The 15,109-nt window shown below is 39.0% G+C and overlaps 1 pseudogene; it reads right to left on the bottom strand.

The window, feature by feature from the left end:
- LOC128636135 (peptidoglycan recognition protein 1-like) overlaps positions 1–13,147 on the bottom strand; it is a 21,981-nt pseudogene extending 8,834 nt beyond the window's left edge.
- Between the last annotated feature and the right edge of the window lie 1,962 nt (positions 13,148–15,109).

Genomic DNA, 15,109 nt, shown 5'->3' with positions numbered 1-15,109 from the left:
AATCTGTGCTCTTTTAAACGCTCCCTAAAGACATTTTTTTTCAAGGAAGACTACCACCTAACTTTGTAACAAATTAATTCCACTTACCTAACAATTGCCCTCATCTAACTCTGTACTAATATTATTCTCACCCTTGCAGTCCTCACTTCCTGTTTCTCGCCCTTCTAGATTGTAAATTCCCATGGGAATAGGGCCCTCAATTCCTTCTGTATTTGTTTGACAAATTTTGTCTTTTCTCTTAAATCTGCTGACCTTAAAAACCCCTCATTTGCCTCATATATTTCTCACAACAGTAGGCCAGGTAAGCATTGAGGGGTCCTGCAATCCCTCTAGACAACCACAGATCACTTATTTGTGATGAAATGAATAAATAAACATTTGGAGAGTATAAGATTCAGAGCAGGGAGGTGAGGAAGATCTGTGGGGTGGGACTGCCATCAATGGGGTGGAGCCAAAAGTTATACCATTAGCTGTGTTGGGTTTGTCATAGGTGGAGCCAGGACAATTCTTCGTTTTGCTCTGGATATGGTTACATTTGCCCTGAAAGTAGGGCTGTGGGAGCTACAACGGGGCAGAGATCTCACCCTGTGACAATCCTGCAAATTCAGGAAGGTTGAGAGCTCTGGAGTAGGTAGACATCATGTTATAGAGCTACCCCAAAAACTTGCTGCCTTCCTAAATTCTGCTACTCCAGGCACAGACTTAGGGCTTGATGATATAAAGCTCTCCGTTCAGATGAGATGATATAAAATGAAATCTAAGGGGTGTTCCCTGCATTTCTGTATGTGAAGGAGAGACAAGCCTAGTGCAATATAGCACTGCATGATGATTTGTTACATTTACGGTTTGTGCTTTGTATTTTACATTACTTTAGACTTCAGATTTGTCCTTTGAACATTAAAGCTTTGCACTTTCTTTTTTGTGTTTAATACATTTAGATTCTGTTGACAGCAGTGTATTAAGGATTGTGATTTTACAAATTCTGATTGCATGTTGCATGTTTCTGTGTAACTTTAACAAATTAGGATTATACTTTGTATATTTCTGTGTATCTTGTACAAATTGTATTTTTTTCTAGAAGGGACAGGTGAGTTCCCTGGGTGTCTGAAGCTTTCTCACAGTTCTCAAAATATTCTCTAATTATGTTACATGTGCATGTATCACTAATTTATCTGCTGCTGTACACAGGTGAAGTTTGCTCAAAATTCACAATACAATTATTTAACTGACTGAAAAGTAATGTTACTAAACTGAGAGCAAATACAAGTGAGGATATTTTGGTTTAATTTGTATTTGCTGCAAACTGATAATTTATATTAGTTTCAGGTGCTTCCCTGTTAACCTCATTCTGTAACCGTGAAAGTCTCATTATTTTCTATGGGAGGCATCTCTCTGGTATTTCCAGGTTCTGCCCCTGTAAAGTCTAGATTATAATTTTACTCCAGTCGAGAGAGTTTTTGAGAATTGGTCTTTTGTCTATACACTGCCTATAGTAAAGGAAAAATAAGATCCCTGATTCAGAGCAAGGACAGTATTTGAGTTAGTATATACTATGCACTTATTCACATATCTTTAAATTTGCAATGTACACAAGTATATTACACAGAATAGCCGCATAAAGCTAGATATCTTTTCACTCCTGTCTCATTCCTATGCCTCTTTGAATATTTCATTATCTCTTTCACCTCTATTATTTCATGATGTCTATTTTTGGTTTAATTCAGTCTTTCTTTATTAATTTGCTATCTTTTTCTGCATCCAAAATCCCTCTTTCACTAAATTCTCTTTCATACCCTTAGTGATCTCACCTATATCCAATGTCACACCACTTTCTAGAATTTATATGGAAGTTTTGTATGCTTCGGACGCTTTCGCTACATGACGCTTGGTTTGTGCAGCCTCCACCGGTCGTGTGATGAATCACTACATATGGCACAGGTGTTTTCATTGCATTAAGGCAGCTGACAGATTTAGCTTTCCACTGGGACCTGCTAATGATGTTGGGGCAACCTGCAGAGAAAAGGGGTAAGACAGGAACATTTATACAATTTTTACAAATCCCTTAACCTTACTCTTGAAGGATAAGCTCTTTTATTAAGGTATTCATTTTTTCATAGTATTTAAAATTGCTGTTTTTAATGTGTGTTTTTTCTTTTTTCTTTTTGTATTTGAAATTATTGTTGGTTTGAATATGATATGTATAAATATGTGGAAAGGATGAACTTTTAATGACTATATCAAATGTTACATTTATATTTATATATCTTCAATTGTTATTTTAATTGATATTTAAATATTTAACCATTAAAGGGTTAATTCCTTTGGCTATTTAAAGAACACAGGGTAACAGCTGTGTATAATGGGCAGGAAACGCGTCGGATGTATGCTACTGTGGTAATGGAAAGACTCACTGATGTCTGTGTGTAATAAACCTTGAACTTTTTAACACTCTCCTTACCCTGAAATCCCAGTCATTTTCTTTGTCTGTATGCTCTTGAAGGATAAAATATATCAGATTGTGAATAGGTTGAATCATGAAACCGATAAGTTTCTTTCATTATTCAGACAGAGCATGCAGATTTAAACAACTTTATAATTTACATCTATTATTTCACAAACTCCCATTTTCCTCTTTTTGACCATCATCTCTTAACCTGCAACATCATTTCCCTCCCTACAACCCCCCCTTCTTCTACCCCTTACACCAAACTTCACAGAAGCACTAAGTCATTAGATCAACAACAGCTCGCTAGCTCTCTCAAACCTCTCTTCCATCACCTCCTTTTCCTGCCCTGACCAATCTATCTGCCACTATAACTCCACCCTTACATCGGTCATTGACACCCTGGCCCCTCCTACCATAGCTCAGAAACCACGCTCTCATCCTCAGCCTTGGCATACTCCTCTGAAATGGTACCTACGCAGATGTTCTCGTACTGCTGAGCGGCACTGGAGTAAATCTCGGGGTTCAGCTGACTTTTTTCACTACAAGTTCATCCTGAACTCCTACTATTCTGCCCTTAAACTTTATAAGTAACAATACTTCTCTAATTTCATCTCTACTCTTTCCTCTAACCCAAAACGTCTGTTTTCAACTTTCAACACTCTTCTCCGCCCACCCCCACCTCCTAATACAACTTCTCTCTCAGCTCAAGATTTTGCCAGCCACTTCAATAACAAAATTGACTCCATCAGAAATGAAATCACCTCTCAACTTACTACCAATCTCCCACCCCCTCAAAATCTCACAATCAAATTCAAAACCCAAATACCCTTAAATTTAGCTCTTTTGCCCCTGTTACTGAAGAAGATGTTTCTGCCCTTATACTGTCCTCCCACCTCACTACCTGTCCCCTAGACCCTATCCCCTCACAGCTACTCCCCTCCCTCTCTTCTACCCTCACCCCCATACTCACACACATTTTCAACCTCTCCCTCAGCACTGGTACATTTCCCTCATCTCTAAAACATGCACTGGTCACACCTATCCTCAAAAATCCATACCTCGATCCAACCTCCCAATCCAACTACCGTCCGATTTCCCTATTCCCTCTTGCCTCAAAGCTCCTTGAAAAGCTAGTATATGCACGTCTATCCCATTGCCTTACACTGTACTCTCTTCTTGACCCACTGCAACCTGGATTTCGTCCCCATCACTCCACAGAGACAGCAATTGTCAAGGTTACCAATGACCTACTTACAGCAAAATCCAAAGGCCACTTCTCTATGCTTATCCTCCTTGATCTGTCTGCAGTATTTTCACCCTCTTTTGCTCCAAACCCTCCAATCATTCGGCATATGCGACACAGCTCTCTTGTGGTTCTCTTCCTATCTATCTAACCGTACCTTTAGTGTAGCCTTCTCCGGAGCATCCTCTGCCCCGTTACCACTTTCTGTTGGGGTACCTCAAGGCTCTGTCCTCAGTTGACTTTTCTTCTCAATCTATACGTCATCATTAGGTTCCTTAATAAAGTCCCATGGGTTTCAATATCATTTGTATGCCAATGACACCCAAATCTACCTCTCTGCACCAGACCTACCTCCTTCCTTACTAACCCGTGTCACTAACTGTCTTTCTTATATCTCATCTTGGATATCCTCTCACTACCTTAAGCTAAATCTCTCCAAAACTGAACTCCTTATTTTTCCCCCTTCTTCCAAAATCTCCACCCCCCAATTTTCTATAACTGTTGATAATTCCATCATTACCCCTACCCCGCATGCCTGATGTCTTGGGGTCACACTTGACTCAGATCTTTCCTTCACTCCTCACATTCAGTCCTTGTTTAAAGCCTGTCACTTTCACCTTAAAAACATCTCTAATATTAGACATTTCCTTACACAAGACACAACTAAGATTTTAATCCACTCTCTCATCCTTTCCAGTCTCGACTACTGCAACTCCGTCCTCTCTGGTCTACCTAGCTGCCGCCTAGCTCCTTTACAATCCATAATGAATGCCTCTTCCAGGCTCATCTTCCTTACACGTCGCTCTTCATCTGCTGCACCTCTCTGCCAATCCCTTCACTGGCTTCCTCTTGCCTCCAGGATTAAGCACAAAATCCTCACGCTGACATATAAAGCCCTCAACTACACTTCTCCCCACTACAGTTCAGACCTTGTATCCAGATACTCTCCCTCCCGTCTCCTTTACTCTGCTCACAATCTCCTCCTCTCTTGTTACTTCCTCACATTCCCGTTTACAGGACTTCTCTAGACTGGTCCCCATCCTGTGGAACTCCCTGCCTCGCTCCACAAGACTCTCCCCTAGTTTTAACAGCTTCAAGCGCTCCCTAAAAACTCTACTATTCAGGGATGCTTATAACCAATACTAACCTTTCCTAACTCAGTCGCTTTCCCCTTGAACCCCTTAGAATGTAAGCCTATGAGTCCAGCTGTTTGGTAGTTGGCTCTTATGAAGACCATCTACAAAGTGCAACTCTCGGCAGGGCCCTCTACCCATTTGATCCCTATAAATGTTATCCTGTATACCAACTATGTTTATAGCGCTGCGGAATCTGTTGGCGCTCTACAAATACCTGTTAATAATAATAATGCTTTCTATTTTTCTTCATTCTCTTGGTACCTTTTGTTGAAAAGCAGGGTCATATGCTTGGGAGCCGGCCCATTTCTGGAGTACTATATGGCAGCAGTTTTGCTAGAATGTTATCCATCTGCAAGTGGACTAGATGGCAGAACTATTCCCTGTCATGTAGTGCTTCAGATGCCTACCTAGGTATCTCTTCAACACAGAATATCATGAGACCAAAGAAAATTTGATAATAGAAATAAATTGGAAACTTTTTTAAAATTGTATGTTCTGTCTGAATCACAAAAGAAAAGTGTTGGGGTTCAAAGCCTTTAAAAATATGCTTGCTGGACCTTGTTTTACAAAAAAACACAAATTTTACTATTGTTTTATTATAAAAACAAAAACAAATATTTATAAAATTACACATGGGGCCTATTTATCAAAGCGTCAACTGAAAATTAGCTGGAATTCTGCGTCGTATTTGTCACAAGATTGATCCGCCATAGTTATCAAAGCGTCAAGATTGGCAAATGTTGAAATTTGTGACGTAAAATACGATTCTGCAATCTCAATCAGACGCAGATCGATGCAAGTTGAATACTGTGGTATTCTAGCGGAATCGTGTTCATTCGCCATCCTAATCGACACTATTTGAAGCTCTCACAAAGTTATAAAAAATTCTACATTTACGCTTGCGTCTTTCCGACTCAGCGTACCTAGTTTTCAATCCGCCACCCTTGAGGTCGCAGATGCCGTAGAAGTCAATGGGAGTCTAAAAACACAGAAAGCTTATGTTCGATGCTGCAAGAGAATGAAGCATATGACATAAGACAAGTAAATTAGAAACTTTATTAAATTGGTATACCCTTTCTAAATCAAACAATATTATTGCTCCACATTTGGTGCACTAATAGATATAGGGATAAAAATGAAAAATACATTACTACTTATGGATTATGCTACAAATTTGTCTCTCATTACAAAGCAAGGGGACAATATTATTTCTATAAATTTGGTGCAAAGTTTTGCCCCAAACTTGTTGCACTAATAGATATAGAAATGAAATAAATACACAACATAATATAGCAAACTTACTTTTTATTTTTTGAAAAATCTATGTGCACCACGTTTAAGCCATGTAATACAAGTCCCACTCTCCACTTCTCGCCATTTTTGACTCAACACTTTTCGCACCAATTATGACGCAAACTCCTAAACAGCCCACACACTAGTGAATTTTTCCACCACTTTTAATTGGAATATGCATAATCAAATGATTTATGACATCAGCCAATCTGATTCAAATACACATTATAAACTATCACTAACGAATCAAAATGCTCGATACTTGTGTCATTGATCACTCATCAGAACTTGTAAGTGCCATTTGTTACATTGTGTATTATACTTTGAAAGTATGTATATGTGAAATTAGTATTAAAGATAAACATTTATGCTGACATTAGGACACACATTGTAATATTTTAGGCAAGGATTTTAAAATTCAAATTGATGTTTGATTCAATATAATCTTAATCTTAGCTCAAAGGGATAGCCCACCTAACATTAAACTGTCATGATTCATATACAGCAGAAATTAAAATCACCTCTTTACTGTCATGCTATTTTCAGTGTATTTCTTCCTTCTCTTAAATTTCTTTTTTAGTAAGAAATGTCATCTTATATGCCAGCCCATTTTATAACACCTGTGTAGGGGAAAAACCCGAATAACCGCAACATCGATGACTGTTAGTTAACACCAGTCCGATGCTCTTTGCACCGTACTTGACGCGCATGTTTTTAAGGAGATCGTATTCAGGTCCGCGGCAGCAATGTTTGGCGAGCGTATTGACACCGGCGAATGCAACATAGTTGATGCTTTGATAAATAGGCCCCATGAAATGTATTGAAATATGGATTCATTTAAAACCCAACAAAACACTATAAACATGGGTACATCAGCTGCTAAAATGGCAGCCAGAAATGTAGATGAATGGTAGGAATGTGCAGTTGTGACATCAGACACATCAGGCACACAATTCAAAATTAAACTTCCATCGCTCAGATATAACAGCACTTTTAAATGTACTTTCAATATCCAAATGTGCACAGTATTTTTATATTTACACTTTCTAAGGCACCAGCTACTAATGAGCATGTGTAAGAGTTCCCAGTATATATATATAAGTATATATATATATATAATTCTGTGATTGGCTGATGGCTGTCACATGATAGAGGAGGCTTGCAAATTAAAGGAAATTTTGAAAAAATCTATTGATCATTTAAAGTTCAGAGTAAGCGCTAATGTATTGTTTTTTTTATTATGCACTGTTTCATTATGTTCATTATGTAACTGTAATGTATTTCTTAGTCCCTTAAAAGGTATTGAAGTATTATTTTTTTAATAAAGCACTGCATGACAAAATATCTGCATACAAAACAAGTGTTTTAATCGTCCAGAGTAAATAAGACAAATATGCTCAAGGAGTTTGTCATGGAACAAACCAAAATGTTGGTTAAAATGTTTTTAACTGCTTAAAGGGACAGTATGGTATAAAACTGATTTCCTCTTGTAGGCCTAGATTTGGAGTTCGGCGGTAGCCGTGAAAACCAGCGTTAGAGGCTCCTAACGCTGGTTTTAGGCTACCGCCGGTATTTAGAGTCATGTAGGTAAGGGTCTAACGCTCACTTTTCAGCCGCGACTTTTCCATACCGCAGATCCCCCTACGCCATTTGCGTATCCTATCTTTTCAATGGGATCTTCCTAACGCCGGTATTTAGAGTCGTTTCTGCAGTGAGCGTTAGAGCTCTAACGACAAGATTCCAGCCGCAGAAAAAAGTCAGTAGTTAAGAGCTTTCTGGCTAACGCCGGTTTGTAAAGCTCTTAACTACTGTACCCTAAAGTACACTAACACCCATAAACTACCTATGTACCCCTAAACCGAGGTCCCCCCACATCGCCGCCACTCGATTAAAATTTTTAACCCCTAATCTGCCGACCGCCACCTACGTTATACTTATGTACCCCTAATCTGCTGCCCCTAACACCGCCGACCCCTATATTATATTTATTAACCCCTAACTTGCCCCCCACAACGTCGCCGCAAGCTACTTAAAATAATTAACCCCTAATCTTCCGACCGCAAATCGCCGCCACCTACGTTATCCCTATGTACCCCTAATCTGCTGCCCCTAACATCGCCGACCCCTATGTTATATTTATTAACCCCTAATCTGCCCCCCACAACGTCGCCGACACCTACCTACACTTATTAACCCCTAATCTGCCGAGCGGACCTGAGCGCTACTATAATAAATGTATTAACCCCTAATCCGCCTCACTAACCCTATCATAAATAGTATTAACCCCTAATCTGCCCTCCCTAACATCGCCGACACCTACCTTCAATTATTAACCCCTAATCTGCCGACCGGAGCTCACCGCTATTCTAATAAATGGATTAACCCCTAAAGCTAAGTCTAACCCTAACACTAACACCCCCCTAACTTAAATATAATTTACATCTAACGAAATAAATTAACTCTTATTAAATAACTTATTCCTATTTAAAGCTAAATACTTACCTGTAAAATAAACCCTAATATAGCTACAATATAAATTATAATTATATTATAGCTATTTTAGGATTAATATTTATTTTACAGGCAACTTTGTAATTATTTTAACCAGGTACAATAGCTATTAAATAGTTAAGAACTATTTAATAGTTACCTAGTTAAAATATTTACAAAATTACCTGTAAAATAAATCCTAACCTAAGATATAATTAAACCTAACACTACCCTATCAATAAAATAATTAAATAAACTACCTACAATTACCTACAATTAACCTAACACTACACTATCAATAAATTAAATAAACACAATTGCTACAAATAAATACAATTAAATAAACTATCTAAAGTACAAAAAATAAAAAAGAACTAAGTTACAGAAAATAATAAAATATTTACAAACATAAGAAAAATATTACAACAATTTTAAACTAATTACACCTACTCTAAGCCCCCTAATAAAATAACAAAGCCCCCCAAAATAAAAAATTCCCTACCCTATTCTAAATTAAAAAAGTTACAAGCTCTTTTACCTTACCAGCCCTGAACAGGGCCCTTTGCGGGGCATGCCCCAAGAAGTTCAGCTCTTTTGCCTGTAAAAAAAAACATACAATACCCCCCCCCCAACATTACAACCCACCACCCACATACCCCTAATCTAACCCAAACCCCCCTTAAATAAACCTAACACTAAGCCCCTGAAGATCTTCCTACCTTGTCTTCACCATCCAGGTATCACCGATCGGTCCTGGCTCCGATATCTTCATCCAACCCAAGCGGGGGCTAGACATCCACTGAAGAAGTCCAGAAGAGGGTCCAAAGTCTTCCTCCTATCCGGCAAGAAGAGGACATCCGGACCGGCAAACATCTTCTCCAAGCGGCATCTTCTATCTTCTTCCATCCGGAGCGAAGCGGCTGATCTTGAAGACCTCCGGCGCGGATCCATCCTCTTCTTTCGACGTCCAACTGAAGAATGAAGGTTCCTTTAAGGGACGTCATCCAAGATGGCGTCCCTCGAATTCCGATTGGCTGATAGGATTCTATTAGCCAATCGGAATTAAGGTAGGAATTTTCTGATTGGCTGATGGAATCAGCCAATCAGAATCTAGTTCAATCCGATTGGCTGATCCAATCAGCCAATCAGATTGAGCTCGCATTCTATTGGCTGTTCCGATCAGCCAATAGAATGCGAGCTCAATCTGATTGGCTGATTGGATCGGCCAATCGGATTGAACTAGATTCTGATTGGCTGATTCAATCAGCCAATCAGAAAATTCCTACCTTAATTCCGATTGGCTAATAGAATCCTATCAGCCAATCGGAATTCGAGGGACGCCATCTTGGATGACGTCCCTTAAAGGAACCTTCATTCTTCAGTTGGACGTCGAAAGAAGAGGATGGATCCGCGCCGGAGGTCTTCAAGATCAGCCGCTTCGCTCCGGATGGAAGAAGATAGAAGATGCCGCTTGGAGAAGATGTTTGCCGGTCCGGATGTCCTCTTCTTGCCGGATAGGAGGAAGACTTTGGACCCTCTTCTGGACTTCTTCAGTGGATGTCTAGCCCCCGCTTGGGTTGGATGAAGATATCGGAGCCAGGACCGATCGGTGATACCTGGATGGTGAAGACAAGGTAGGAAGATCTTCAGGGGATTAGTGTTAGGTTTATTTAAGGGGGGTTTGGGTTAGATTAGGGGTATGTGGGTGGTGGGTTGTAAATGTTGGGGGGGGGGGTATTGTATGTTTTTTTTTACAGGCAAAAGAGCTGAACTTCTTGGGGCATGCCCCGCAAAGGGCCCTGTTCAGGGCTGGTAAGGTAAAAGAGCTTGTAACTTTTTTAATTTAGAATAGGGTAGGGAATTTTTTATTTTGGGGGGCTTTGTTATTTTATTAGGGGGCTTAGAGTAGGTGTAATTAGTTTAAAATTGTTGTAATATTTTTCTTATGTTTGTAAATATTTTATTATTTTCTGTAACTTAGTTCTTTTTTATTTTTTGTACTTTAGATAGTTTATTTAATTGTATTTATTTGTAGCAATTGTGTTTATTTAATTTATTGATAGTGTAGTGTTAGGTTAATTGTAGGTAATTGTAGGTAGTTTATTTAATTATTTTATTGATAGGGTAGTGTTAGGTTTAATTATATCTTAGGTTAGGATTTATTTTACAGGTAATTTTGTAAATATTTTAACTAGGTAACTATTAAATAGTTCTTAACTATTTAATAGCTATTGTACCTGGTTAAAATAATTACAAAGTTGCCTGTAAAATAAATATTAATCCTAAAATAGCTATAATATAATTATAATTTATATTGTAGCTATATTAGGATTTATTTTACAGGTAAGTATTTAGCTTTAAATAGGAATAAGTTATTTAATAAGAGTTAATTTATTTCGTTAGAATAAAATTATATTTAAGTTAGGGGGGTGTTAGTGTTAGGGTTAGACTTAGCTTTAGGGGTTAATACATTTATTAGAATAGCGGTGAGCTCCGGTCGGCAGATTAGGGGTTAATAATTGAAGTTAGGTGTCGGCGATGTTAGGGAGGGCAGATTAGGGGTTAATACTATTTATGATAGGGTTAGTGAGGCGGATTAGGGGTTAATAACTTTATTATAGTAGCGCTCAGGTCCGCTCGGCAGATTAGGGGTTAATAAGTGTAGGCAGGTGTCGGCGACGTTGTGGGGGGCAGATTAGGGGTTAATAAATATAACATAGGGGTCGGCGATGTTAGGGCAGCAGATTAGGGGTACATAGGGATAACGTAGGTGGCGGCGGTTTACGGAGCGGCAGATTAGGGGTTAAAAGTGTAATGCAGGGGTCAGCGATAGCGGGGGCGGCAGAATAGGGGTTAATAAGTGTAAGGTTAGGGGTGTTTAGACTCGGGGTACATGTTAGAGTGTTAGGTGCAGACGTAGGAAGTGTTTTCCCATAGGAAACAATGGGGCTGCGTTAGGAGCTGAACGCGGCTTTTTTGCAGGTGTTAGGTTTTTTTTCAGCTCAAACAGCCCCATTGTTTCCTATGGGAGAATCGTGCACGAGCACGTTTTTGAGGCTGGCCGCGTCCGTAAGCAACTCTGGTATCGAGAGTTGCATTTGCGGTAAAAATGCTCTACGCTCCTTTTTTGGAGCCTAACGCAGCATTTTTTTGGACTCTCGATACCAGAGTTAATTTTATGGTGCGGCCAGAAAAAAACCCGCGGAGCGTTAACAGCCCTTTTACCGCCGAACTCCAAATCTAGGCCAATGTGTTTTCAATGATTTGTTATACAGCATCAGAATATGACAAACAAATGTATGACAAATCGCTCCTTTGGATTTATTTTTGTATATGAAATGACTGCTTTTGTTCTTTGACACCACAACCCATAAAAATGGGCTGAGCTTTTAGGGAAATCAGATACCCTTATTGTATCCCTTTCTATACACACAAATGCTTCCTTATATTTTCATCAGAAGAAATAGCATAAAATGGCAAAACACCACCATAAGAAATGCAAAAAAATAGATTACAATGGGAGCGCTAAATTATTGCACGCCCACAAAATCAGTAAATTAACCAGCCATTACAAATGGATGGTTATTACTACCGCAAGCGCTACAAAAATTAACAGAGATTGGATACATTTGAGTAATCTTTGATGCAAATCCTGGCATGTTGCTGTTTTACTAGTTGCTATATACATTATAGCCAGGTAGTTGTCCATAGGAGGGCCGATTCATTATTGGATTTTGTATATATATATATATATATATATATATATATATATATATATATATATATATATATATATATATATATATATATATATACACACAGTATATATATATATATATTATTTTTTGTCTGCTGAAAAAGATGCTGTATCTTTGTAGTTACTTTGCAAAAAAAATTGAAATGAATGTGTAAAACAACTAAAAACAGTCCTAGCACAAGGCTGTGAAATAGCTCAAATAAGTATTTTGTAAGCAGATATTTTATACTGCAGTTTTTAAAGGGAAATGAAACCCACATTTTTTCTTTCATAATTCAGATAGAGCATCAGTTTTAAGCAACTTTCTAATTTACTCCTATTAACAGTTTGTCTTTGTTCTCTTGCTATCTTTATTTAAAAAGCAGGAATGTAAAGCTTAGAAGCCGGTCCATTTTAGGTTCAGAACCCTGGATAGCGCTTGCTTATTGGTGACTACATTTAGCAAACCAATAAACAAGCGTAACCCAGGTTCTGAACCAAAAATGGTCCGGCTCCTAAGCTTTACATTCCTGCTTTTAAAATAAAGATAGCAAGAGAGCGAAGAAAAATTGATAACAGGAGTAAATTAGAAAGTTGCTTAAAATTCCATGCTCTCTCTGAATCATGAAAGAAAAAATTTGGATTTAGTGTCCCTTTAATTGTAAACAGATATTTTTTACCTGAAGATTTTAATAAATGATCATTAATTCATACATGCTAAATATAAATATGTTTGGATTTGTTACTTACATTGTGTAACCACACAGAGAGTAAGGAAGAGAGCGATATGACGGATCATTTTAAAGACTGACACCTGGGAAATAAAATAAAAATAGGTCAAACAGAAACCATTCAAAGTGCTATTTCAACATCATAAATTATTCAAATAAGCGACTTGCCTGCATGCAAATGTCCTAATATTTGTGGCTGAGTATTAGAAATTGAGGGGAGCCCATTGCAGTTTTGTGGGTGGGGCTTTTTTGGGAGAGGCGGGGTTATGGTGGTTAGGGGCAAGGTTGTGGGCGTGTCTGGAAAGTTGGTCAATGTGTCTTGGCTGTTTGTGGTCATGTCTGGGTTGTCCTAAGGGAAATTCTACAAATAGGGACATTTGGCTGTCTCACAGGGACAAGAGTTCAGAATAATGGACTGTCCCTTTCAAATAGGGACAGTTGGGAAGTCTTTAGATGCTTTTTAAATTATCAGATGAGTAAAATAAATATAAAATGATTTGTAGTTTGCCATGTGGAAAACATCTACTTTTTCCACACATTGGATTTTACACATGGTAGACAGACATGTGATAGCGTCTATTGATGGTTTAATAGAACATATTCTTAAAGGGACAGTCTAGTAAAAATTAATGATTTATGATTCAGATAGGGCACTCTCTCTCCCCCTGCACCTAGTCTCAAAAGCAGTCTCATTACTGCAAATCTGTATCTCATCTCATGTCACTCTCCCTCTTGCTTTTACTAACTGCTGGTGACATCTCCCCTAATCCTGGTCCCCAACAACTGCCTAGCCGTGCATATCCATGTGTACCGTCCCACAGACTCAAAAAACAAAACTCTGACAACCTTACTCACATTCCTCTTGCATCAAAAGCCACTACCCCTTTCACTTGTGCACTCTGGAACTCTCGCTCTGTTTGCAACAAACTCACTTCTATACATGACCTCTTTATCTCCCACTCCCTCAACCTTCTGGCCCTAACAGAAACCTGGCTCTCTCCCCTTGACACAGCATCCACTGCTGCTCTGTCACATGGGGGTCTCCACTTCAGCCACACTCCTAGGTCTGGTAATAGACAAGGAGGTGGTGTAGGTATTTTACTTTCCTCTCGTTGCACCTTTCAACAAATACATCCCATCTCTTCCCTCACATTTTCCTCATTCGAAACCCACATGATTTGCTTATTCTCTCCTCTTTCTATACGTGTTGCAGTCATATACCGACCCCCCTGGCTCCTCAACTCAATTTCTAGATCACTTGGCTGCCTGGCTACCTTATTTCCTTTCCTCAGACACCCCTTCCCTCATTCTTGGTGACTTCAACATCCCTCTTGACAATCCCACTACCTCCTCTGCAAAACAACTTCTGCAACTCACTTCCTCTTTCGGCTTATCACAATGGACTGATTCTCTCACTCACAAAGATGGTCACTCCCTTGACCTGATCTTTACCTATCGATGCACTCTCTCACACTTCACAAACTCACCCTTTCCTCTTTCTGACCATCATCTCTTTACTTGCAACATATCATCCCTCCCTACAACTTTCCCTCCTTCTGCTCCTCACACCAAACTTCAGAGAAGCATTATGTCATTAGATCAACAACAGTTTTCTAATTCCCTCAAACCTCTCCTCTCATCCTTCTCCTCCTTTTCCTGCCCTGACCAATCTATCTGCCACTATAACTTCACCCTTACATCCGTCCTTGACGATCTCGCCCCTCTTACCATAGCTCGGAAATCAAACACTCACCCTCAGCCCTGGCATACTCCTCTGACACAATACCTACGCAGATGTTCCCGTACTGCTGAGCGGCACTGGGGAAAATCTAGGAATTCAGCTGATTTTCAACATTACAAATTTATCTTGAACTCCTACTATTCTGCCCTTAATCTCCATAAGCAACATTACTTCTCTACTCTTATCTCTAATCTTTCTTCAAACCCAAAATGTTTGTTCTCCACTTTCAATACCCTTCTCCGCCCTCCCCCACCTCCTAATACAACTTCTCTGTCAGCTCAAGACTTTGCCAG

The sequence above is a fragment of the Bombina bombina genome, chromosome 7, assembly GCF_027579735.1.
Source record: "Bombina bombina isolate aBomBom1 chromosome 7, aBomBom1.pri, whole genome shotgun sequence".
NCBI classification, from domain to species: domain Eukaryota; kingdom Metazoa; phylum Chordata; class Amphibia; order Anura; family Bombinatoridae; genus Bombina; species Bombina bombina.
Note: the sequence above shows the minus strand (reverse complement) of the source record. Positions and strands in the feature narration are given on the sequence as shown.